Source organism: Tachypleus tridentatus, chromosome 9, assembly GCF_004210375.1.
Source record: "Tachypleus tridentatus isolate NWPU-2018 chromosome 9, ASM421037v1, whole genome shotgun sequence".
Taxonomy (NCBI): domain Eukaryota; kingdom Metazoa; phylum Arthropoda; class Merostomata; order Xiphosura; family Limulidae; genus Tachypleus; species Tachypleus tridentatus.
In genome coordinates, this window is record NC_134833.1 from 41243746 (window position 1) to 41268240 (window position 24495).

The 24495-nt window shown below is 34.5% G+C and overlaps 1 protein-coding gene across 2 annotated transcripts in view; it reads right to left on the reverse strand.

Moving 5' to 3' along the window:
- The window catches only part of LOC143225125 (uncharacterized), a 99666-nt gene extending 83657 nt beyond the window's left edge, over positions 1–16009 (reverse strand). For both annotated transcript variants that reach the window (XM_076453969.1, XM_076453972.1), the window contains exon 1: positions 15753–16009. The gene's annotated coding sequence lies outside the window, so the exon portion shown is untranslated. The remainder of the gene's footprint in view (positions 1–15752) is intronic.
- Between the last annotated feature and the right edge of the window lie 8486 nt (positions 16010–24495).

A 24495-nucleotide genomic window follows, 5' to 3' on the forward strand; every position in this document is an offset into this window, starting at 1 on the left:
TCCATATATATGCTTCTAACCTAATTACCAAAGCCCCAAAACACAAAATCTCTACATTCTCAAACCTTTGAGCCTCGTTTAACTTCGCCATGAAATTCTGTTTCAAACTTAATGACATCACCTACTGTCAAATCGATAGCAACTGGAGGGGTGTAACACAAGTAAGTGCGATAGCAAACACACTGTCCCAATCTTGAAGCCACAGAAAATTTGTTTATTGGTAATTAAGCACAAAGCTACACGGTGGGCTATCTGTGCTCTGTGTACCACGGGTATAGAAATCTGGTTTCTAACTTTATAAATCCGCAGACATACCGCTGTTTCACTGGGGGAGGAGGCAAGAAAAGAAAAGAAAGATTCTTAAACCATACTTATGACAGGCATCTCCACAATAGTTTTATAATTTTTACAGTGAATGAGGTTCTAAAGTATCACTTATCCCAAAGCTCTGGGAAACACTCGCTGATTTCATTAAAGGTTGGCTATTGTATTTCTATGGCTCATACTGATGGCATAACACACCATCTTGTACGCGTTACTGATCATAGAAGATCTAGATGCTGCATGCATCAGTATTTCATGTTCCACTTTGTTGCATAACAACTAGTATCAAATCTATATCTGGGCCCTACAACTGGTCCTCTTAAAGTTCCTAAGTAATCACTCATGGTGTAAACTCATCAGTAGAATTGTCATTGTTTGTCATCACTGCTGTTTACCTTCTCCAGTGTCACCAACTAATAGTTAGTGTGTGTTTGTGTGTCTTCTTACAGTAAAGCCACATCAGGCTATCTGCTGCGCGCATCGAGGGGAATCGAACCCCTAATTAGCGTTGTGAGTCCGTAGGCTTACCGCTACACAAGCGGGGGGCACTAGTAGTTAGAAACGAGATTTAGCATATTGTACTTGCCCGGCATGGCCAGGTGAATTGAGCACTCGATTCGTAATCCAAGGTTCGCGGGTTTGAATCCCTGTCGCATCAAACATGCTCACTCTTTTAGCCATGGGGGCGTTATAATGTGCGGTCAATGTCACTATGTGTTGGTAAAAGAATAGCCCAAGAGTGGGCGGTAGGTGGTGATGACTAGTTGCCTTCCTTCAGCCTTACACTGCTAAATTAGGGACGGCTAACGCAGATAACCATCGAGTAGCTTTCTGCAAAATTCAAAACCAAATTCATATGGTACTTATGGGTATTATTTATAGAAAAAGAAAAATTTTGATGTGAACAACCGTGTTTATTCACCTAAAGTTCACATAGGACTAATGTTTTTCATTTTTAAAGTTATAATTGTAGTTGTATCATTCCACCCTTCTGATTTACTAAAATCTGACTTAGTATTATCTTCATCTAGCAAATTTAAATACTTAAGAAATCGTACATTAGCCTATTGACGTGACTGACGTCAGCAACATGGCTGGCTTACATAATTTTTGTTTCTTTTATAATAATGGTAACCATTACAAAAAAAATATTACTAGAATTTTGACAATTACCGATAATCAGAAACACAATGTCAAAAATCGGGTATATAACTATCTGTGTAACTGTAGAATTATTACCGGAGAAACACCGTATTTCACGCATCTTGTAATAATGTAAGAGACAGCATGTATTACACACCACGGAACACCAACTGCATACTCACTGACACTGTGACATGCTCAAAATTGAATGTCGACAAATTGTTCTTCTGTATAACTAAAATTCATCTACAGCACAATAAAACAATTTCTGCAAGCTCATTTATTACATGTGAAGGTATTATATATTGGAGGTATCTTTCTTTGTTCAGTGAATGCAAGGAATCCAAAGTAAAATGAAATGATGTAAAGCTTTATTCATAACTAACTTGTCATTATGTGGTAATAATGTCTTCCCTGATTAAAGAGGTGCCTGATACACAATATGGTTTATCAGGATTATGCCTGCTTTATAAGTCATAGGAAATTCAAATCACAAGTCCAAGTATCATTAAAGGTACATACTTTGTGATACCAAGCCCATGACTCTCCTATTAACCATCTAAACCCAGCACAACGAATTCACTGTTGGTTCTGTGCCTGATCATTCCAGGAGACAATCTGCTTCAAACATCTGATAAAATAATCCTAGTCTTTCTTTGTCATATTTTTGAATTCCAATTAATCAACATGTTTTATTCAAAAACATATGCATCCTTAGCCGCAACATGTTGTGAGTATGTCTTACAAGACTATAAGTGTTCTTAAAGTCATGATAAGGGTAAGAAATTTTATCTAGCGAACTTCATTCGCCATATGTAACTATTTTATTCCTTGGCCATAGGTTACTCTCACCAAAACTTGTACTGTTTAGACTAGACAATTTAAACCTATTTAACCTATAGATACCATCTTAATTAATATAAGGATATCATTCCTTTTCACCTTATATTCCTACATATAAGTCACAAGGAGTGTATGATGTGTTGATATAGCAACTAGTGGTTTCTATAGCCGTAATTCAACTGTTTAATATAGGTATATATATATATATATATATATATGTATAATGGCATTTCCAAACACTTGGACTAAATGTGACACTTGGACTAAATGGCTAGGTCAGAGACCCCTCTTATATTCATGTTTAGCCATTTTTAGATTCTTGACGGACGAACCCATTCATTAGCATTCACCACCAAGGATCTAAGATTTAGTTAATTAGCACACTAATTAAGCACCTACAGTTGAAAATGCAAAGTATATTCGGCAGGTATATAGTATGAATTTTTGACCTTCTGATTTGCAGTCTGACATACTAATTACTGGATAACACTTGGCATCAAAGGCAAAGCAAGAAAAAAAATCTTTCTCATCATTAATGATGAGAGTTCTTCATCTAAATGATGGCTTCTTTTAGTTTGTGCTACTTTTTTATTTCATTGTCATAATTTCTATCAGATTTTTAAAATTCTTCACCAGAAATTCTGTGTTAATATAACTCTCACTCACCAAACAAATTCCTAGTACACTATCCCCATAATCTTTGATTATCTGGCAGTGATCTTTCTTATAATACATTCAAGGGGAAATTATACCAACCTGTACAAACCTCTGCACTATTCTACTATTTGCAAATGACCCGCACCCAAAAAAGAGGAGATATAAGATATTGACTAAGTGAGTGTAAAGCCTTTTGAATGACTGTAATCTTGGCCATGCTCGGGCGATAGTTAAAGCAATTTTACAACTACCTATCTAAATTTTTTGACTGAAAAACACCTACTGGATTTTAAAAAAATATTTTGGATATATCTGAATAAAAATTTATTTTTCTTTAGTTATACAAAGGATATTAAAATGACACTGAAGTATCACCAAGTCCGTGTTGATATAACCATTCATTTTCTTTCTGACAACCATGCATCTTGACAATAAGCTTGTAACTTTCGTTACAAGGCTATCATGTCAAAAGATAATATTCTCGCTTTCTATAATTTATTTAGTGTACAAGAATGAAGGTTTCATAGAAATCATTTCAACAGTCAAATTACCAACAAAAAAACAACAACTTAAGAAATCTAGTAATTTTACCAGTGTGTACTCGTATAGAATAACATGAATATCTGTTTCATTCTCTAGCTACTTGAGTTACATGATGATTATCTTGATAAACCTACACTCTGTTTGCCTCATTTGAAGACAGAGATATTTCTTGTGATTTTGTTTCATACTGTTGCTTTGAGCATGTGAATAACTTCTACTACTGACCTTTATGTTCATGGATTTTCTTCTTTTGCCAGATAAAGCTCTTTGTTTATTATGGCTGAGGAATAAAATGTTAAAGGTCTCTTTCTGGATGGCTTTTGTTAGCCATAAAAACACGATGAATAAAATAATTGGTGATTTAGAATTTTCAAGATGGAGATATCCCTTTTACTTAATGCCATTGCAAAACAGGGGAATATGGATCATCTTAGGAAATCAGGATCATGCAGAAAGAGACTTCTAACAAGCCAAACCCTCAGTTGCAGTAAACAAAAGCTGCTTCTTCCTATAGGTATGAATGCATGAAAATAAAGACCAGTGGCAAAAGTATGCAACATAATAATATAAATGAAAGATCTTCATCAGAAAAAGTGACAATATAAAATAATTCAAGCAGCTGGAGAATAAAACGGATATTCATGCTATTCCATAATAAGATATACAAATAAAACATCAACGTCATCACACACCAGATGAATTTTCGAAAGCATTCAAGGAGAAGTGGTATGCTTAAGAGATAATAACCTTATGATGAAGCATTTTTGCGATGGAAACTGTTGCAAAACAAGGTTCATAATTATCAGAGAGAGCGTAACTCGGCGAGGCAACTGAATTTTAACGTTGTGTAATACTCTAAGGTAGTTTTAATATCATCTTCTTAACCTCCAAAAAAACTTTATGAAGATGTAAAAGTAGGTATGTTAATACAAAACAAAATTATATGCTAGACTGTTGCTTTTACCTTATCAATCTTTAGACTAGTTGCTATTTCAGATCGCGTACCTAATTGTTTAAGTCCCACTTTTCTTGTTTTGGAAGACAAGTCGCATTTATCCAAAGTAACTAGCGCTACTCGAATGACTGATCATTGATATACTAACATAAGAGAGGTCTTAACCTCGAAATACTAGTTGCTCTACCATTAAAAAACATTGATTTCGATGCCCTTGCACAATTGTATCATTATAGCAGTATCATGCAACATTGATTTCGATGCCCTTGCACAATTGTATCATTATAGCGGTATCATGCATTGGTAAAACAGGTATTATATCCAGAGAATAACAAAGGAAAAAAGGCATTTGAAACGAGATGTACTTAAAATATTTCTCGACCATGTAGTATGTGAAATCTGCACATGTACAAATTAAAATAAAAGTTCAGAGTAAATTGTCTGTTTGAAGTTAAGCACAAAGCTGCACATTGAGTTATCCGTGCTATGCCCATCACGGATATCAAACACGGTATCTGACATTATAAGCGTCCGCAGACATAGCGTTGTACTACTTGGTGGCTTAGAATAAATGCCTTTTTCATACAAGAGAATAGAAACTCAAGGTATAAATATATATACCGCAAAGAACTCTTTTTGGATGATTCTGGTGGCCATATTATTCTATAATCCTTTTCTTTTCCATTGTTTTTAAGTATAAGAGATACATTCATCAAGGATATTTTAAGTGTCAAATCTCGCCACGTTTTTATGATCTGATGAAATGAATATTTTGCTTTGGAAACGCTCTTTTATATGCGACCAGTTTCCGGTAACTTTACATTACCTACACAACGCTAAGCAATGTCAAAATGGAGTTCTGATACATGTCATTCTATCGCAAGTTAATGTTAGCTAAGGATTTTTTATCTTTATATTCAAAATCGACTATTATGTACTTAGTTGAGTAGAAACGGTGAATTAGCTTACTTATTTTATATTTTTGTTTGTTTGTTTGTTTTGGAATTTCGCGCAAAGCTACACGAGGGCTATCTGCGCTAGCCGTCCTCAATTTAGCAGTGTAAGACTAAAAGGAAGGCAGCTAGTCATCACCACCAAAGGCCAACTCTTGGACCACTCTTTTACTAACGAATAGTGGGAGTGACCGTCACATAATAACGCCCCCACAGCTGAAATGAGCGAGCATGTTTTGTGCGACGTAGATTCGAACCCGCGACCCTCAGATTACGAATCGAACGCCCTGACCCACTTGGCCTTGCTAGACCCTCTATTTTATATTTACATATGTTCCAAAAAAGCGACAAGTTAAGTAACTTTTGTTATTTACCTTTACTCAAGAGAAGCAGAAGTTTAATTGATTCTGATATTCCTCTGCATGCCAGGTGGTTAAGGTACTCGACTCGTAATCTGAGGGTCGCGGGTTCGAATCCTCGTCCCACCAAACTTGCTTGTTCTCTCAGCCGTAGGGGCGTTATAATGTTGCGATAACTCCCACTATTTGTTGGTAAAAATGTAGTCCAAGATTTGGCGGTGGGTAGTGATGACTATCTGCTTTCCCTCTAGTCTCACACTGCTAAATTAGGGACAGCTAGCGCAGGTAGCCCTTGTGTAGCTTTGCGCGAAATTCAAAAACAAACGAAAGCACCACTGCACTTGAAAGTAGAAATTAATTATTTTTTATATTCACCTGAGCCCAAAATAAATGAAATTAATCGTTTTTGACATTCACCTATGTTAGTAAATCGTGTTGTGTTTTCTTATGGCAAAGCCACATCGGGCTATATGCGAAGCCCACCGGAGACTTACCGCTGTATTAGCGAGGGGCTATTAGTAAATCACAACATTAGATTATAAACTTAAAAGCTAATCAATAGATATAATAACGTTTCTAAAGCAGGAGCTGAATAAAATTTACGTTGTTACAAAAATTTCAAATTACGTGAAATTAACCTGATTCTGAATAATTTTAAATTAAATTTTAACGCAATAAATTTCTTTCAAATGCAATTTCAAATTTATTTATTCATAACTAACAAAACCTAAGTATTTAAAAACTTTTAGTATATTAAATGACTTAACTGGCGCTTCGTTCAATCGTATTTTTCTCTGCGGTGCCAATACATTTTAAGAAATATGGGTGTAATTAGAATTTCTTTAGAGCCTCTGAAAAGTTATGCAGAAGTCTATCTATCTTATCAAGTTTAATTACGAAGCAAGTGTTTCCAAGAAATAATTCTTGTCCAAAAAAATTGAATTTTTAGTTTGTAATTAAAATTAACCCAGTATGACGCCCAATATTTTTATCATAAAATTAAAATACGGTCATGATATACGGCTCATGATATATGTGTGTCAAAGAGTTTTCATTCCCCATACAGCTTCAGGCAGTTTCACATGACTGTTAGATGTTTTATAAACTGAATATATTATTTTATGTCTCATTAAGTACGTTTGGTTCGTCTCTTTGTTGATAAGAGATGATTAATGTAAAACATGTTTTAAAAATACCTATTAGTCGGTATAACTCACAAAGACTTAATATTTACTAATCGGTTTAGTTCTTTTACCGTACAGATTAGAGATATACCTATACACTGGCAGTTCGTACCCAATTCTTCTTTTGTTATACATTATAAAGGTAACATTTCATACATAACATCTGATATCACTGTGTAGATATTGAGTAAAATATAACACTGGATGTCGACCAGTAGTGTTAACTCATTAAAAGTTTGCAACGAAATTCTTTCACGAGAAACAGGTTTTCGTGAATGTTACTATTTAATCGCCAGATGACAGTTTAATTAATACTTGAAGAGTTTGTTTGTTTTGGAATTTCGCACAAAGCTACTCAAGGGCTATCTGTGCTAGCCGTCCCTAATTTAGCAGTGTAAGACTAGAGGGAAGGCAGCTAGTCATCACTACCCACCGCCAACTCTTGGGCTACTCTTTTACCAACGAATAGTGGGATTGACCGTCACATTATAACGCCCCCACGGCTGGGAGGGCGAGCATGTTTGGCGCGACGGGGATGCGAATCCGCGACCCTCAGATTACGAGTCGCACGCCTTAACGCGCTTGGCCATGCCGGACCGCATACTTGAAGAGAATTACTCGGACAAAAAAATACTGATTACATATACCACAACTAAGAACATTAGTATCAGAGATGTGTAAAACGATATGAAACAAGTAAAGAAAAATCCTATGGAAGAGCCAATTCACTGGTAAGTTTGAGGGCTTATAAAGCTCAATATTGGGGTTTGACCTCTTCAGTTGGCAAGAAAAGAAGATCCATTTGATAGATTTGAGTGTAACAACAAACAAACAAACAAACAAACAAATAAACAGCACTAAAGTTAAAATGGCATTGAAACACAAATTAATAGAGTTTGGTTTTGAAATAAAGTAAAAGGCTGACTTAACTAAGTTATTTATCTATTGAAACGTGTCAGTACATGTTATGATTTCATAAGCAACAATAAATTAATTGTGAATGTCCGATTGAATCAGATCGACATAAAGTATACAACACTTAAATTTTTTCATTGCATCGGAGTAGCACACATGGTTGAAAAAACCCCATGTAACATGTCTACCCTCAAATGTTTAGATCACAACAATAAGCCCAATATTTTATGATGAATCACATTTAACATTCGAGATCTGGAAATTAACTAGTAAATATAATTTTAGGCTTATAAGAACAAACTCAAAACCGAATTTAAAATAAGTTAAAAGTATCCTTTTCACTCTTTATATATTGAATAATTATACTCTAATTTCAAAGGATCTGAGAAAATACCTATTCTAAAGCTTACACACAGTCTCCGTAGAAAATATGCTAGTAATCCTAAGTGATATTGGCTCTACCAATGTTCTTAGTTGAAGAGTTAATTTTGTTTACGTAAGTGTGTAGTAAGTGACGTTTTAGTATTAAGATATTTTCTGTTACCTCAGTAGCTTCGTAATGATTTCGTATTTGAATCATGAAAATTCACTGGTTAAGTTACTGTGTTCACATTCTTTTTACTTTATAGGAGGAAATTTTAGGTTTATATTTCTAAGAAAATTCTTAAGATTTTAAACTCTTTTTCGGTGTTGTATTGAATACCTAAGAAACTGCTTCTATCTTGGTCTGGTTAACACCGGTCGTTCAACTCGGTTTTAAAATAGGCTAACTACAATGCTGTGTTGTTTGTGTTTTTAAATTTTTATTCTATTTAATGTTTTTCATTTTGCTACAGTTACTAGTGTATTTTGTATAGTAAGACCAGAGCAAGGTAGCTAGTCATCGCCACCAATCGCCAACTCATAGACTACTCATTTAACACCGAATAGTGGAATTGACCATTAAATTATAATTCTCTCACGGCTAAAAGGGTGAGTATGGGTGCTGTGACGGGGATTCGAAACCATGACCTTCAGATTAGAAGTGGAGCGCCCTAAACACTTGGCCATGCAATCATAGAACATACATAGAACAAAAAGTTCTGTAGTTAAGCTTTGCTTAAAGACAAAGATACTACTAGCTACGACGTGAGTTTTGTTAGTTTCATTTTATTCAAGATTTTATTAATCGAACTGGAATACGATTTCTTACGAGAGTCTTTTGTTATTGATACTTTGAATGTTATTTTTGTCTCACTTCGAATTACTCTAATTCATGACAAGCAATAACAATCTTTTTTACTGCAAGTTTATGTAGCTACGCATGCATTGTAGATCCTGCTTTGACTGTAACCTACGTTTTAATATTTTCGTAAGACGTAACCTACAAAATTTAACCCGTAAGCACAGTAGTGATTTTCTCCCAGCAACAAGAATGGATTAACATTAACATGACTATATATACAGTACGGTTAGAAGGATGCAGTAACACTATCATGATTATATATCCAACCACGTTAGAAAAACGGGTTGACATTATTGTGACTATGTATCCAACCACGTTAGAAAAACGGGTTGACATTATTATGACTATGTATCCAACCACGTAAGAAGGATGCATTAACACTACTGCGACAATGTATATCCAACCAAGCTAGAAGGTGATTTCACACTATCGTGACCATATATCCAACCAAATAACAAGGGTGGATTGGCATTACTGTGACAATATATCCAACCAAATAAACAGGGTGGATTGACATTACTGTGACAAAATATCCAACCAAATAAACAGGGTGGATTGACATTACTGTGACAATATATCCAACCAAGTAAACAGGGTGGATTGACATTACTGTGACTATATATCCAACCAAATAAACAGGGTGGATTGACATTACTGTGACTATATATCCAACCAAATAAACAGGGTGGATTGACATTACTGTGACTATATATCCAACCAAGCTATAAAATGTGTTAACACTTCTGTGACAATATATCCAACCAAACTAGAAGGATTGACACTACCGTGACTACATATCCAACTAAGTTAGAAGGATGTATTAACACTTCAATGATTACGTATGCAACGAAGTTAGAAGAAGATTGGATTGACATTACTGTTACTATATCTAGCCAAGTTAGAAGGATAGAGTAGTATTGCTTTCACTCTCTCTAAATGAAACAAGTATTGGCTACACCTGGAGTATAGCTCCAGCTTTTCCAGACATTGGAATGCCATTAGTCCTATGTTTCTGAACACTCTTACATCACATTAAAACATATTTGTTTTAGGTTACATGAAATAATAAGTCAGAAGATGATAAGATTATTGTCCTGTCCCTTGTTTGATAGGTAAAATATTCCGTAGCCTAAGAAGGACAGACTCAAAACAAATTTATCTACGGTTGATATTAATCCGAATTGGATATCTTCAGCTACAGCATATACATACACGTATTAATATTTTTATGAATATGTTTTGTTATGTTTAATAAAGAACTACTTTCCATAGCTACTAGGGTAAATTTCATAACATAAGAGCTTAAAGGCAGGAAAAAAAATCAGATTAGAGTGAATGGCATTGTGGTCTAAGATGAGAGCATGTGTTGATAGTTTCTTCTTAAAGGTGGGATTGGAATCCCGCTTCCACCGTAATTTTCACTTGAATTAGTCTGAAAATAATCATCACAATTAAAAATAACTGGAATAAACAAAGAACAGCATTAATATAAGAAATAGCACAGTCTTTCTTTTGTTTAACTTATCAATTTTACATTACATCTTTGTAGAGTTTGTTTTTTTTTAATATAAGGCTCAGAATGGCCAGGTGGTTAAGACACTCGACTCGCAATCCAAGGGTCGCGGGTTCGAATCCTCGTCACACCAAACAAGCTCGCCATTTCAGCCGTGAATGTGTTATAATGTGACAATCAATCCCACTATTCGTTGGTAAAAGAGTAGCTCAAGAGTTGGCGGTGGGTGGTGATGACTAGTTGCCTTCTCTCTAGTCTTAAACTGATAAATTAGGGATGGCTAGCGCAGATAACTTTCGTGTAGCTTTGCGTGAATTTCAAAAACAAACACACAAAACAATCCTTTAATATATCACGTCTTTATGTTACTGACTCTGTATTCTATTCGTCTATACGTATATATGTAAAATGTATTAATCAGATAAATACATTATATTAACAAGGAGAAAATAGTTCAATAATCTTATAAGACTTACGTACATATTGTAATTCGTAGTGTAACGTTCTCACACTAGAGTGAAACTACTGACGATTTCCTGTGTCACCTTGTAAATGAACTACTTAAAGAAATCAGGTAACTCAAACCTAAAATCTATGTTCGATTGGGTAACAGCTAGGTCAACGTATGCTGGATAAAACCTGATTTCATAATTTCTTCGCCCTTGTTTAAAATTCTGGTTCACTCCATGCAGGTATTTTGACACATAAAACGAGAAGCTGAAAAGTTTGAAATTTGCCCCTAGCGGTTCGATGACATAGCAAAACAAAACGCAACTCATCTTTTCGATACTTGATCTAGAGGTGTTAAAATTCTTCCTTAAGTGATGTCATTAAAACAACATTTTGAGAAGATTATTTATAGTTTGTCTTTTGTATATGAGTATTAAAGTTTGATATAGACTGCTGATTATAATACCACAACAACATAGTTTTTTTCCAATTTTCATTTACATTCTCGCATTCTCTTTATGTGATTGTTTTTTTTGGTATTACACAATTCGATGTTCCAATGACTTTTGAGAATAACAATGTATAATATAGCCTGCAAGAAAAACAATGTAAAATGATTTAAATATCAACAAACTTGTTTTCATGTAAAATTGCGTTGTGTTAGCGTAACAAATATAATTATCTATTCAATAACATTTTTAAAGAAAGAAATAGAAATTAATGGAGAAATGGCAGCAACCACAGATGGGAATTAGTAGGTTGTCCAGAAATAAATGTTGTTTTTGAACTGCGAAGTTTGGAAAAGTATAAACCAGTGTTATAAAACTTGTTTTAATCAAAGTAAGCACCATTTACTTAAACACACTTTTGCAAACGTGTAACGATGCTGTTTATGTCTCTGGTGCAGAAATCAAAGTTTCTATGGTCAATGAACTTTATTAAAGCTTCTTATACAGCTGTCTGGTTTTGAAATCGTTTATTGTTTTAAGAGTTGTTAAAATGCTTGTAAAAATGAAAATGTGTAGGGTAAAGGTCTGGGAAATAAGGTGGATGAGGCAAAACCTCGATTCCCAATTCGTTCAATTTTTGGAGTGTCATCCTTGACAGGTCTCATAATGCCGATTTTGTTCATCTTCAGTCAGCTCATGCGGAACCCACTCATCCAACTTTTTTCGTCTTTCCAATCGCACTCAGATGATTAGCAATGCTTGACGTGCTTGTGCCTAGCTTTTCTGCAAGCTCACGTATTGTTGTGCAAGTGTCTTAATGTGTTTTCATGTAATGATGGCTTCCTTCCACGACCTTCATAGCCTTCAAGACTTTCAATTCCATGTCGAAACCTTTAGAGCTAACGCTCAACTGTACGTTCAGTAACAGATCCATGACCAAACGCGTAGTTGATGTTCCATGTAGTTTCGGTAGCTTTTCTTCCAAGTTTGAAGTCCTAGAGGAAAATCAGACAAAAGTCCTTCCTGTCTATGCTGCCTTGGGGATTGTAAAACTTACTCTGAGTAAAATTGAAACAGCAGATAATTAAGACACCTTGTAAGCTTCTAAATGTCATCGTGAGAATTCCGACATTTATTTCTGGACAACCTAATATAATAGGAACTATCGTGTAGGTTGCCAAACCAATATCTATTTTCTCGGCTATCAAGAAAAACAGAAAAAGGCAGCTAAACGAATTATCCTGATTATAAATTAATTACATAAATTCGAACAACCATACGCTTACAATTACATGAAACTAATATAAAACAGAAAGAAGCAAAGTTTTAAATACCGATAGGTTAACGATTAGCTTGCCAACGACCAACTCTGTTAGACATCTAAGTAAAATTGTTACCCTTTGTCTGAATGAGTACTATCGTCTAAGGAGCAAGTTGCGACCATAAAAAATTCAGTAAGTCGCGAAAACCTAAATAGCCAATGACTTATCAGTTTTAAATGAACTGAATTACTATAACAAAATACTACCAATAATTATGATAAAATTAATTAAAAATATGCTTAAAATAAAACACTTAGTAGTAATTCTTTTTGTCTTGTTGTTAATTTAGATTTTCATTCAAAGTTATCAAAGACAACAAAAGACATCAAGTTGAAATAAAACATTTCTTCGAAAATATTTTTATTTTGATACCAAACAAATAAGTTACAAGATAACAACTGTTCAAACATAGTGTTCGATTTCGTATCAACCTCTTTGATTTTCTTTCTACCACTCTTATATTTTTAACATCATCTCCTGGTACTGGGCATTTTTCTAAACGAATTGTTAACTAGACCAGATTAAATATTTGTTATTATTTAACCGCTAATGTAAAATGTTAAAATTACTTATTTTACAATAAAAGGTAGTATTTTATTTAAATAGATACTAGATTTTCGATCGCTAGTGCAATCATTCTCAGACGCTAAGTCGTCTGTACTTGAGAACAACCGTACCAGCGATCGAAAAAATATAAAAATTCTTCCTTGCTATAGAAGCTGTAACTTTTAAAAATACCAATGAGTGAACTCAAACGAAACTATTCATCATAATTGTGTGTTCTAATAACACGTTTCAAATAAGAGGAACGCGATCTGCATAACACAAACTTTAAGTATTAAAAATTCCACATAAGACGCAGAATGTCTTACTGGTCAATGATTCGAATGAATGCCCGGTATATTAGGACTGTACTTTAAATGCACCATTTACACAAACAGACCTGTTCATTACTCCATAGAGCAGTTTGTTGACCGTTCACAAGCATGCTTTATTTATCAAAATATAATCATAAAAAAGAAGAACTGTTAGTGCCAGCGCGTCTTGGAACAAATCAGGCGGTAAGTAAGAAAAACCTGTTTTACTGATACCACAGTGTCGTCATCTACTAGAACTGGTAGTTTGTAAATTGACCTAGAAACGGATGAAATATCGATGATAGTAGGCTAGAATTTGCATGCTTTGACAATGGACTTTACGATTTGTGAGTCAAAAGTAAGTATTGAGATTACCATAAATTTAAGACTTTAGTCGCCGATTTGTACAAAATTGCTTTTCTACACATGGTTAAAGTATAGATATGCTATAAAATAATATCTTCGTATTTGACAAAGAGATAAATTTAGAATCACTCTTAATAATGCAGCATTACTTCCCAAACAAAGGTGCACGCGATTATATAGAGAGATTTGATTGAATCTTATAGATCCTAAGGTCCTCCGAGTTATTTAAAGTAAGTTATAGCCTTCTATTTGTATCGTGATACGTAATCAAGTCGTAAAGAAAACTCTCTGTCTTTATGATTCCTTTAAAGAATCTCAAAACGCCCCTACGTTTGTGTTGGTGAGTTTACCTTAATAAGGATGGTCAGCACGAACGTAATTCTTATCAAAACTGGACTATCTTATCGTTTACGATACGCAGTTGAAACCGTTTCAGACAGTATAAAACACCGAAGCTAACGATCCCTAGATATCAACAGAAGTACAACAAACCATATTTCAAATTCAAATAAACATGATTATGAAGTAAGAGTGAGAGAGAAACAGACGCAGGAGTTATTAGTAATTATTAAATATAAAAACTTATGATTGTTAAACATTAAAAATCAAAATGTTTCTTATCAAAACAGATCTAACAAATCTATTCAAACAGCATAACTTTTTTTTTCTAGGAAATTCGCTCTAATTAAACCAATAAAAAGTATGACATTTCTTTCGAAAACAAGTCACAACTAAACTGTACACACATGTCTTAATAGATATTACATATCTGGAAGAAACACATCCGACAAAATCTTTCAAAAGGGGTGATAAATCCTGGTACTTTGTTAAGGAAAAATATTATACTAATGGGAAAACATTTCAGCTAAAATCATTCTAAGATAATGTTATTTCTGTAAACCCTGATGAGCTATTCAAAAATAATAACATTTCTAACAGAAACGCGCCTAAACATGTCTAGGAAAGTCACATTGGAAAGTTGCTCAAAAATGCATTCATGTTTGATACAAGTTTTAAAATAAACTTACAAAAAAGATGAAATTTCTGAAAAAAAAACACTTCTAATAAAATATTTCAATAATGTTTATGTTTTCAATGAAAAAACGTAACCAAACCACCGAAAAATAATTGACAGAAGCACGTCTTAATTGAATAGCTCTTAAAAGAAATAATGAGAAACAAATTTTTTGTCAAAAAATTTAAGAACGCTAATGTTTCATAGAAGTAATTTCTATGTGATCTACTGAAGCTAAAGATTGTTTTTTCGCTAAAACTTTCATCGTTAACAATATCTCAACATAAGCTAGATCTACGATAGTGGGTTGGATAAGTAATCTATTGTACACTCGTTAAGCTAATAAAGCAATTTTCTTGTCTTAACATCGTTGGGTTAAAATCAGGTGTGGAATAACAGACGAAAACACAAAACAGCTGATTAGTAATTATGTAACATAAAATATTTATAAATTCATAATATTTTACCATTTATCTGACTATATGCTGATAATGCCTATGTAAAGAGGCTACTGAACAAGACATTAAATGCACAATACACGTCACCTTCGGTAAATTCAGTAAAACTGGTTTATAAACGTAAAGAAACCACACGAAAAAAGCAATCAGCTAATGTTTAATGGAGAAGTCCACTTAACTATTTAACTGAGAAAATGTTTATGCAATTTTGTTAAACTTACCTTGCCAACCTGGCTTGTGTGAGTTAACCTACAATAATCGAAGTTATATTTTTCTACTTTTTTCTTTACAAACGGTAGCTTAAATGTTTTAGCGAGAAACTTAAAGAAAATTTATGAGATTTTTTTTGCACGTAAGTCCAGGGACTAGACGTAGTCACTCTTACGCAGTTTTCATCATTCCTACACCTTTGTATCAGGAAAATCAAATAGAACTTTTCGCGTCCTGTGAGATGGCGACTTAACTTACAAACAGAAGCAAGAGCGCGAGCTGCCGTTCTTATAACCGCGTTTAAATGGCCTGCGGCGGCTGGCCTCACTAACATAGTTTCTAGCTGTCCTAACCTGCTTATAAACTAAATCTAATAAAAAAAAAGTATCGCTTTCCTTCATTGCCGGCTTCTTTGAACGTTTTGTGAAACCTATAACGAGTAATTTAGTAGTTCTGTACAAATTTAGAGTGATAGTACTTTGTTCTAAACAAAATGTTAGTGTTAGTACTTTGTTATAAACAAAATATTAGTGTTAGTTCTCTGTTATAAACAAAATGTTAGTCTATTCAACCTAAACCCGGCATGGCCAGGTGGTTGGTAAAAGAGTAGCCCAAGAGTTAGCGGTAGGTGGTAATGACCAGCTGCCTTCCCTCTTGTCTTACTTACACTGGTAAATTACGGACGGCTAACGCAGATAGCCCTCGTGGGGCTTTGCGTGAAATTAAAAAAAAACAAGCAAACAAATTGTTCAACCTTCGCTAATGAGCGTTAATAAAAATGACGTTTTAAATTATTTAATTTTTAATTAAATTCACATGAAGCTATTGTAACTTAATAGCAATCCGTTTTAACCATCTACATGACTGACTGAAGAATCTCTGAAGACCTTATTAAATTAGTAAGATACATTTTCATGCAAAACTTTATTTCTGCTACATATAGTGACTTTTTTAAATTATTGTTATTTTTATTACATCCTTTGTGCTTTCTTATAGCAAAGCTACATCAGGCCACCTGCTGAGTCTACCGAGGGGAATCGAACCTCTGATTACATCGTTGATATTAGCATTTTAATATTTGTTGGAAGATGCTATTTTATCAGTTTTATCTTCTAATTTACTGATTTAGAAAAATTAAGAACTATATTTCCATTTCTTTAAGATAATTAATTTCTTTAAGCCTTGTCCAATGATTCACTGTTTAACTCCCTTCGATATTTAATTTCTTAGATTCTAGTTTTCTTTCCATGTTTTCCTATGCCCATTTACATCAGTTTTTAGTGTTTTCTTTGAATATATATGAAGGGTAAGAATAACAGACTGTGAATCCCCATCGCAATGTGGGTCCCACTTCTTTAGTCAACTCTAAAACATAGTTTACATTTTATATCCCACATTATAGCTTGTATCCTGGGATCCTTTTAGTTAGTGCAGCGTTTTTTTGTTTTTTATTATTTAACTTATTTTTGTTTCTGCTTGTTTTTGGTTCTAACAAACTAATATACACATTTTTTTTTGTTTTCTCACCTCATTTCTTTGTTAATATTCATTTATCTTCTTTACTGGGTTATTGTATTAACAAATATCGTCATTTATTCAATATTTCTCTCATGAATTCTTTAGTTCTTTGTGTGTAAGAATCGAAGTTTTTAACCTTCATAAACATATGCCCCTATCGTTACCCTTGAGATCGTTCCGAATTCTAAACAATATTTTCTTTAATGCGTATAAAGTACTCAAGAAGAAGGGAAATGTTATTTTATAGAATATATGATAATCGTAAACTCTTTTGTCAAAAATTGATTGCTTATTAAGAGGTTATGTAACAGCTCTTTCGTACACAAAATGTTCATACACTCAGATCATAAAGACACGTTCAAATCAGAGAGTTAGAATTTTAAAATTTAGATTATCACTTGTGCTTAACGGTATTGGAAAATAAAGGAATATGAACCAACTTGGGGTACTAGGACCATTTGAAACAAGCCTTACTCCAGTCGTGGTAAACAAAAGTGAAGCGTTTCATAATAGGTGAAAATCCACGAACACTAATGTCAGTGACAAATGCCATCCATATAACCTAGGCAACAACATGCAACATGATAAAAAGAAATGGCTGTAAAAGTGAGATACGTCACGTGTACACAAGTGGCTTCCATAAAGTACTTAACCATTCGTTCCATACCTTATTTAGTTTGAGAATTAAACAGGTATTCATGCTATTTCACGTGAAAGTCATGTCGTCTAATGTGGTGTCTATGGATTTCTGTGCGACTTGAGTGTCGAAACGGGAACTGAGAGACTTTTGTTCTCCTACAAACACCTTGGATTATAGAAAACTTGTAGGGAGGAGAGTTGTGCTTTATAAATGTAAACCTTACGACGGAGCTATTTTGAAAATACATAATTATTAAACAAAGTATTAATGGACATGGTGATTTGGGCTGTAACGACGTGATGAGATTTCAAAGTTATTTTATGATACAGTACTCAGCCTTTATATTTCTATCTTTTAGGCTTACAAAACTGTGACAATAACATTTTAAAAAATGATCTCCGCTGCTTGTTTGAGAATTTCGCGCAAAAACAACATAAAGTTTCTAAGTGGACAACCATTTTTAATTTTCATCTGATAAACCAGTTGGAAGGTAGTTAGTCAATAAATTCCAACGCCGACTCTATGGTTACTATTATCTGATCAGATATAGTAACCATATCGTCACTTTTATTGACTCTATGGTTACTATCATCTGATCAGATCATGAGATTTGATCGTCTCTTTTATTGCACTTACTCCTCAAATTTGGGAATGCATATCTGAAGGAATTGGTCGAGTACTATGGTTTTTGAATTTGCAGTTAGGGACTTATAACAAAAAGGACCGTGCCAAGCCCTATTATTTAGATAATTGCTTAGTTAGAAGTAAGAATATATTCCTAACACTTACTATTATTTTGAGAAAAAAATCGTGTAACAGATTTTAAAGCAACTTGTTTAACTGAAAATTTAAGAGTGTAGCTGCGAGACAAAAATTGTAGCTAGGTAACTGAATAATATTTATTATAATATCCGTGGCTTAAACACAATTCTACTTTTGAAGAAACTTAAACACAATTATACAGAAGACTGATTTAGAGGAATGTGCAATATTTAACTATAAAAGCTAAAAGAATATACTTATGTATGGCAAAATAAGTATTATAAACCAATATTAGGAGTTTCTAGATAGAATATAATATCCTGCATATGTTCTTTGCTCAATTAAAGATAGAATTCGTTCTGCCATTTTGCCACACATAAGCATATTCTGCAACAAAAATAGCAGGTGAGAAATTCAAACACTTGATTTTTTTTTTACCATAAACAACTTATTTAGAGAGGTAGTGTGGGTAGAGATCCAACGAAATTGTGGTCTATTTTAAATAGCTTATAAAGTGTACAAACAGAAGCGACTGTAAACATCAGTGACATTTCTTTTTCTTGGTGGCGGAATCAAATTTCTCTTGATGCTTAGATCTCATGTGCTCTTCATGTTGTGTACAACATTTCTTTTTATCGTATGTAATGTAGGTTTAATTCTTCTTGAAAGTGTATAACACGCTTCTCCTGATAATGCAACTCACATTCTCTTGATGGTGTAGGTGACGTTTATTAATGATGCTATATATAACATTTCTTCTATCTTTTGCAACATGTATCACATTTCTCTTGATGATGTAGATCTCACTTTCGTTGAAGATATAAATATTGTTTCTTTGATGGTCTAATTCTCACTTTCATCAAAGGCGTAGGTTACATTTCTCTCGAATATGGACATTCCTTTTGTTTTTGATGACGTACGTAATGTTTTAGTGATGAAGTAAATGACATTTCTTCTTGATATTGCATACCGCGTTTCTTTTCATGGTAGAGGGCGTCATATTTTTTATGCATAGTGTAAATTACGCTTCTGTTGACATTTGAAACTATGATAATGTAAATCACTCTCCACACAATAATTTGTTTCCTTTACCTCTCACCACATGAATACAGCTTCAGGCAACAAATAGTCATGCGCAGGTCTGTCAAGATATTCCTCTTTGCCCACCAGGAGGCCTATGAGAATGGCAAAAATATGTACGGAAGGTAACAAACCAGTACAACACTTTAAAGTAGCTATTAACTGTTCCTTCTATCACTTGTGTGAGTAAGCGGAATCATTCCAAAGACTATTCGAGCGGGAGAACACATAGCAGTTCTTCTCCAGAGCCCATGACGACTCTCGTTAACCCTGATTATACGGAAATTGTATTCAATATTTTACTTTTCGTTAATTCCCGGTCTTTTCCATAGATTAGCTTAAGCCAGGAACCCACATGAACTTTGGAAATGTGCACAGTCTCTCAAATTAGGTTTGTGTCTGAACTATGTGCACCAGCAATCCGTAATTTCGAGATGATAAACAAAAGGGACAATAGTAAATCAACTGCACCCATCAAAAATTGAATAGCGGTATGTTGTCATTACTCTTATAACGCACTTACGACCCTCAAATACAAAAGGCAATATTTCTGTCACAGCAGTACCATAGACCCTCATAGCTATAAGCAAGAAGCTAGTCAGATGGTCATGCCCAGTTTTATAAATTCGATAAATGTTTATAGACTGTCGCAAAGCTTTCGGTAGCTTACATGTAACTAAAGTATACTCTTCAAAAAAAGAAAAGCAAAAGGCAAAATTTGAGACATATTGTTAACAAGTTTATTCCGGGTAGTTCTGTATGACATGTGTGAAACTTTGCACATTCACTGCTGAACATCCAAAGTCTGCAAAGGCGAAGTCCACGCTCACTAGTTGAAGTTTAACGTCACTCAACGCCAATAACGAGTATGCCCCCCGTGAGCATCAATAACTGCTTGGCATCTCCTGTCCATGGAAGCGATGAGATGACGAATCACATCCTGTGGAATGGCTGTTCACTCAGCCTGCAAAGCTGCTGCAAGATGAGGTAGAGTCTGCGGTTGAGGTTGTCGCCGTGGCAGACGTCGGTCCAACTCGTCCCAAAGATGTTCGATGGGGTTTAAATCTGGTGTTCTGGAGGGCCAGGGAAGAACGTTGATGTTGTGGTGTCTCAAGAAGACAGTGGTGAGTCGGGCTGTGTGAGGACGGGCGTTGTCATGTTGAAAAACGTCGTTGACGTTCACCATGATGGGTTGCACATGGGGCCTAAGAATCTCGTCGACGGTTGCGTACGGTCTGAACGGAAATCCTACGCAGCCCTAGTAAGGTTGAGGCAGTAGACGTCGCAGTGGTGGTCCTATTTCAAAGGTGACGTAATCGGATGTAGCGATCTTGTGCGGGTGTGGTCACACGAGGTCTGCCAGATCGTGGACGGTCACAAGTTGATCTATGTTGTTGGTGACGATTCCATAGCCTTGTGATGGTGCTTGGGTGGACATTCACAGCTCTGGCAACATCTGATCGAGATTCGCCTGTTTCCAAGCGACCAATGGCGTTGTTGCGTTGTGCTTCAGTCAGTCTCGGCGTAACTGTATTGCGTGTCGGTGGCTTAACACTGAGCTATGGAAACCGAGAACCCGTCACTTTTATAGGGATTTTACACATGTTGCACTTGCAGAACATGCAGATCTCTCAAACAAATTTATTGGACACGCATGCGTTTTGGCGAAAAATCCGATGTTTTCCTCCGTTTTCAAAGTGCACAACTTTTATTGTCATTTTGGTCTGACAATCAGTGCCTTAACACGTGTAACATCACATACTCTGAGCTTGTAACGTTATTACATATACTTCTCTTTAAAATAACAAAAATATCCCTTTTGCGTTTCTTTTTTTGAAGAGTATATTTCACACAAGGTTTTCTCCATGTTGTGTAATTGAGAGGGAGCATCTTTAAACCAAATGAAATGAAGAAAATAATTAGACATAATAACACATTCATGTAGCCAAACGGAAGAAATGCTTAATTTGTTTTTATTTTTTTATTTTTTGTAAATTATAAACAGTTAGTTTATTTATAACAACCCCATTTACTCTTATTTTATCTATATTAATTTTGTTTAGACGAGTGTGTTGGAAGGCCTATCTTATAACATATTTAATGGCACGTGTGTGTGTTTTATTTTAAAGCAAAGTCACATCGAATTATCTGCTGTGTCCACCGAGGTGAATCGAACCACTGATTTTAGCATTGTAAACCCAAAGGCTTACCGCTGTCTCGGGTGGGGATTTATTGGCACGATATCCGCCTGATATGATTTTTACTGTACGACTGGTTGAGAAACAGTTTCTAGGAAAGAATTTTATAGAAAACATTGTGAAGTATATGAAAGAAACATTATGTTGAACAATAACATAAAATAATTGGTTTTCCATTTTTCAACTTTATTCTAACACTTTCTGGCGGCTTCTAGAGAGTTGAAGTATGTGCTGCGTTGTCTCAGTTTGTTACATTATATAACATTTTAGAATATTTTGATGAACTTGAAGAAACAGAAAAAGACAAAGAGTATAGATTTTTACAACAATTTTCTTGACAGACATGTCAGTATGATCACATTTATAAAAGCTTGTAATAATCGCTAGAGCCGTGGGGGCGTTAAAATATCGATCAATCCCACTATTCGTTGGTAAAAGAGTAGCCCAAGAGTTGGCGGTGGGTAGTGATGACTAGCTGCCTTCTCTCTAGTCTTACACTGCTAAATTAGGGACGTGTAGTGCAAATAGCCCTCGAATAGCTTTGCGCGAAATTAATAAAAACAAAACAAACTAAAACAAAATAATCGCTTGTTTTAATGAACTAATAGAGTGAAATAACTGATAACTAAATAACTCTTATTCAATAACTGATTCTAACTCTATTGTTGCTTCTTATTAAAAGGATCTGCACGGACTTCCTGAAATATCTACATAAATCCCATTTGTTCAGAAATGTTTATGAAATTAATGTTAATTAACAAACAAAAGCACATATAAAGGTATTTTTGTATTAATGTCTTTTGGTGATGGTTTCGAGCTTAAATACCTATTGTATAAGGAGTTAATCAACTATCGAAATACAATAATGTCATAAAACTTCAATTATTTTGTTATTTTAGTAGTCTATTTTATTCTGAATGCTCTTAATTGGACAAGGGTGAATTATTTTCTAGCGATATATCACTACAAAACTAGGAACATTAAGTGTTTTCCACTTAAAACACTACAATTCGACTACTGTTTTAGCGTCTTTTATATGGAAATTCCAGATTACAAATTGGGCATAGAAGAGTCAATACGACTCCTTAAACAGTTTTACAATTAGATCTGAAAGAAACACACCAAAAACTCGGAAAGCAATAATTTATAAATGGAACTCGTTCCTTTTGGGTTTTATTTGTTGTGTTATTCTAAGTATATATGTGACTCAACTTACATTGAATTATGCGAGAAAATAAACTAGACATTTTGATTCAGCTAGAATGGTGTCAATTAAATTGTTTGGATTCTCTTACTAGATGTCTGTTCTTATAGGATATAAGAGTTAAAGATGTCTTTTCTAGAAACGATTAAAAATAGGTACAATTTTTATGACCTTTCTCATGTCCATTGTTGACATAGAGATATGAGGTAATGTCCTATTTTAGTTTTGACATAGAAACTACGAGGATCAAGGGCGAGACAAGGAGAGCTAACAACAGATTTATGTAATGGTTTCATGTGAAGACTCACGAATGTAGCTTTCTTATTAGTATGAGTATCTATGCATTTTTCGTGAGTTTTAAGACATAATATTATATCAAATGTGAATAATTTTCCATTTAACAAGTATTTTTACACCTCTTATCATTTTCTACGGGTCATTATGTCCTCTACTCAAACCATGATCTGTAAGAACAAAATGGTAACAAAGAAAAACATTGTTATCACATAATTTTGTTTCTAACAAGCACCAATCAAATTTCTCGTGATAAAAAGAAATGCAAAAACAGAATTATGTAAAGGCTATGAGTAGACCTATTGTAAAGGGATACAGACAGAGTGGGCTGGTAGTTTTCAATATTTGCGCAAAGTCACATAAAGATTATATGCGTTAGTCGTTCCTAATATTCAAATGATATAACGCTCTCTTATAATACTCACAGCACGAAACTGCGGAAAGTGATTTTGTAGCAGCGGGATCTACACCATAAATTCATAGATTTACAGTCCTCGTGCTAACGTAAGATTAAAAGAAGCTTTTAACTTATGGAATGAAATTTAAATATTGTACCCTCGGATTACGGGCCAGAGAAGAGAGAATCAAGTTAGTTCAAATGATAACAACTCAGCATATTTTTACTGAAAAGTAATTCTGTACATTTCCGGACGACTTCGCATTTTCCAGTTGTAGATCTTCTTCCTTTCTCCGTATTATAAAAATATAATAGTTTGAGGACATATTTATGCATTTTATTTGTTAAGCAGAATGAGTTATTCGTGCTGTACCCACCACAAATATTGAAACCAAGTTTTTATGCGTTGAAAATCCTCAAACGTATCATTCAGCTAGTGAGGGGCAAAATTTTGTTTAATTGTTTCAGAGAAAACTTACACTGGGCTATCTACTGTGTCCACCGCCAGAATCGAGACCTGGATTTTAACATTGGAAGTCCGTACACTCACCGATGTTCCACCGGAGAAGGCCCGGCATGGCCAGGTGGGTTAAGGCGCTCGACTCGTAATCTGAGGGTCGCGGGTTCGAATCTCAGTCGCACCATAAATGCTCGCCCTTTC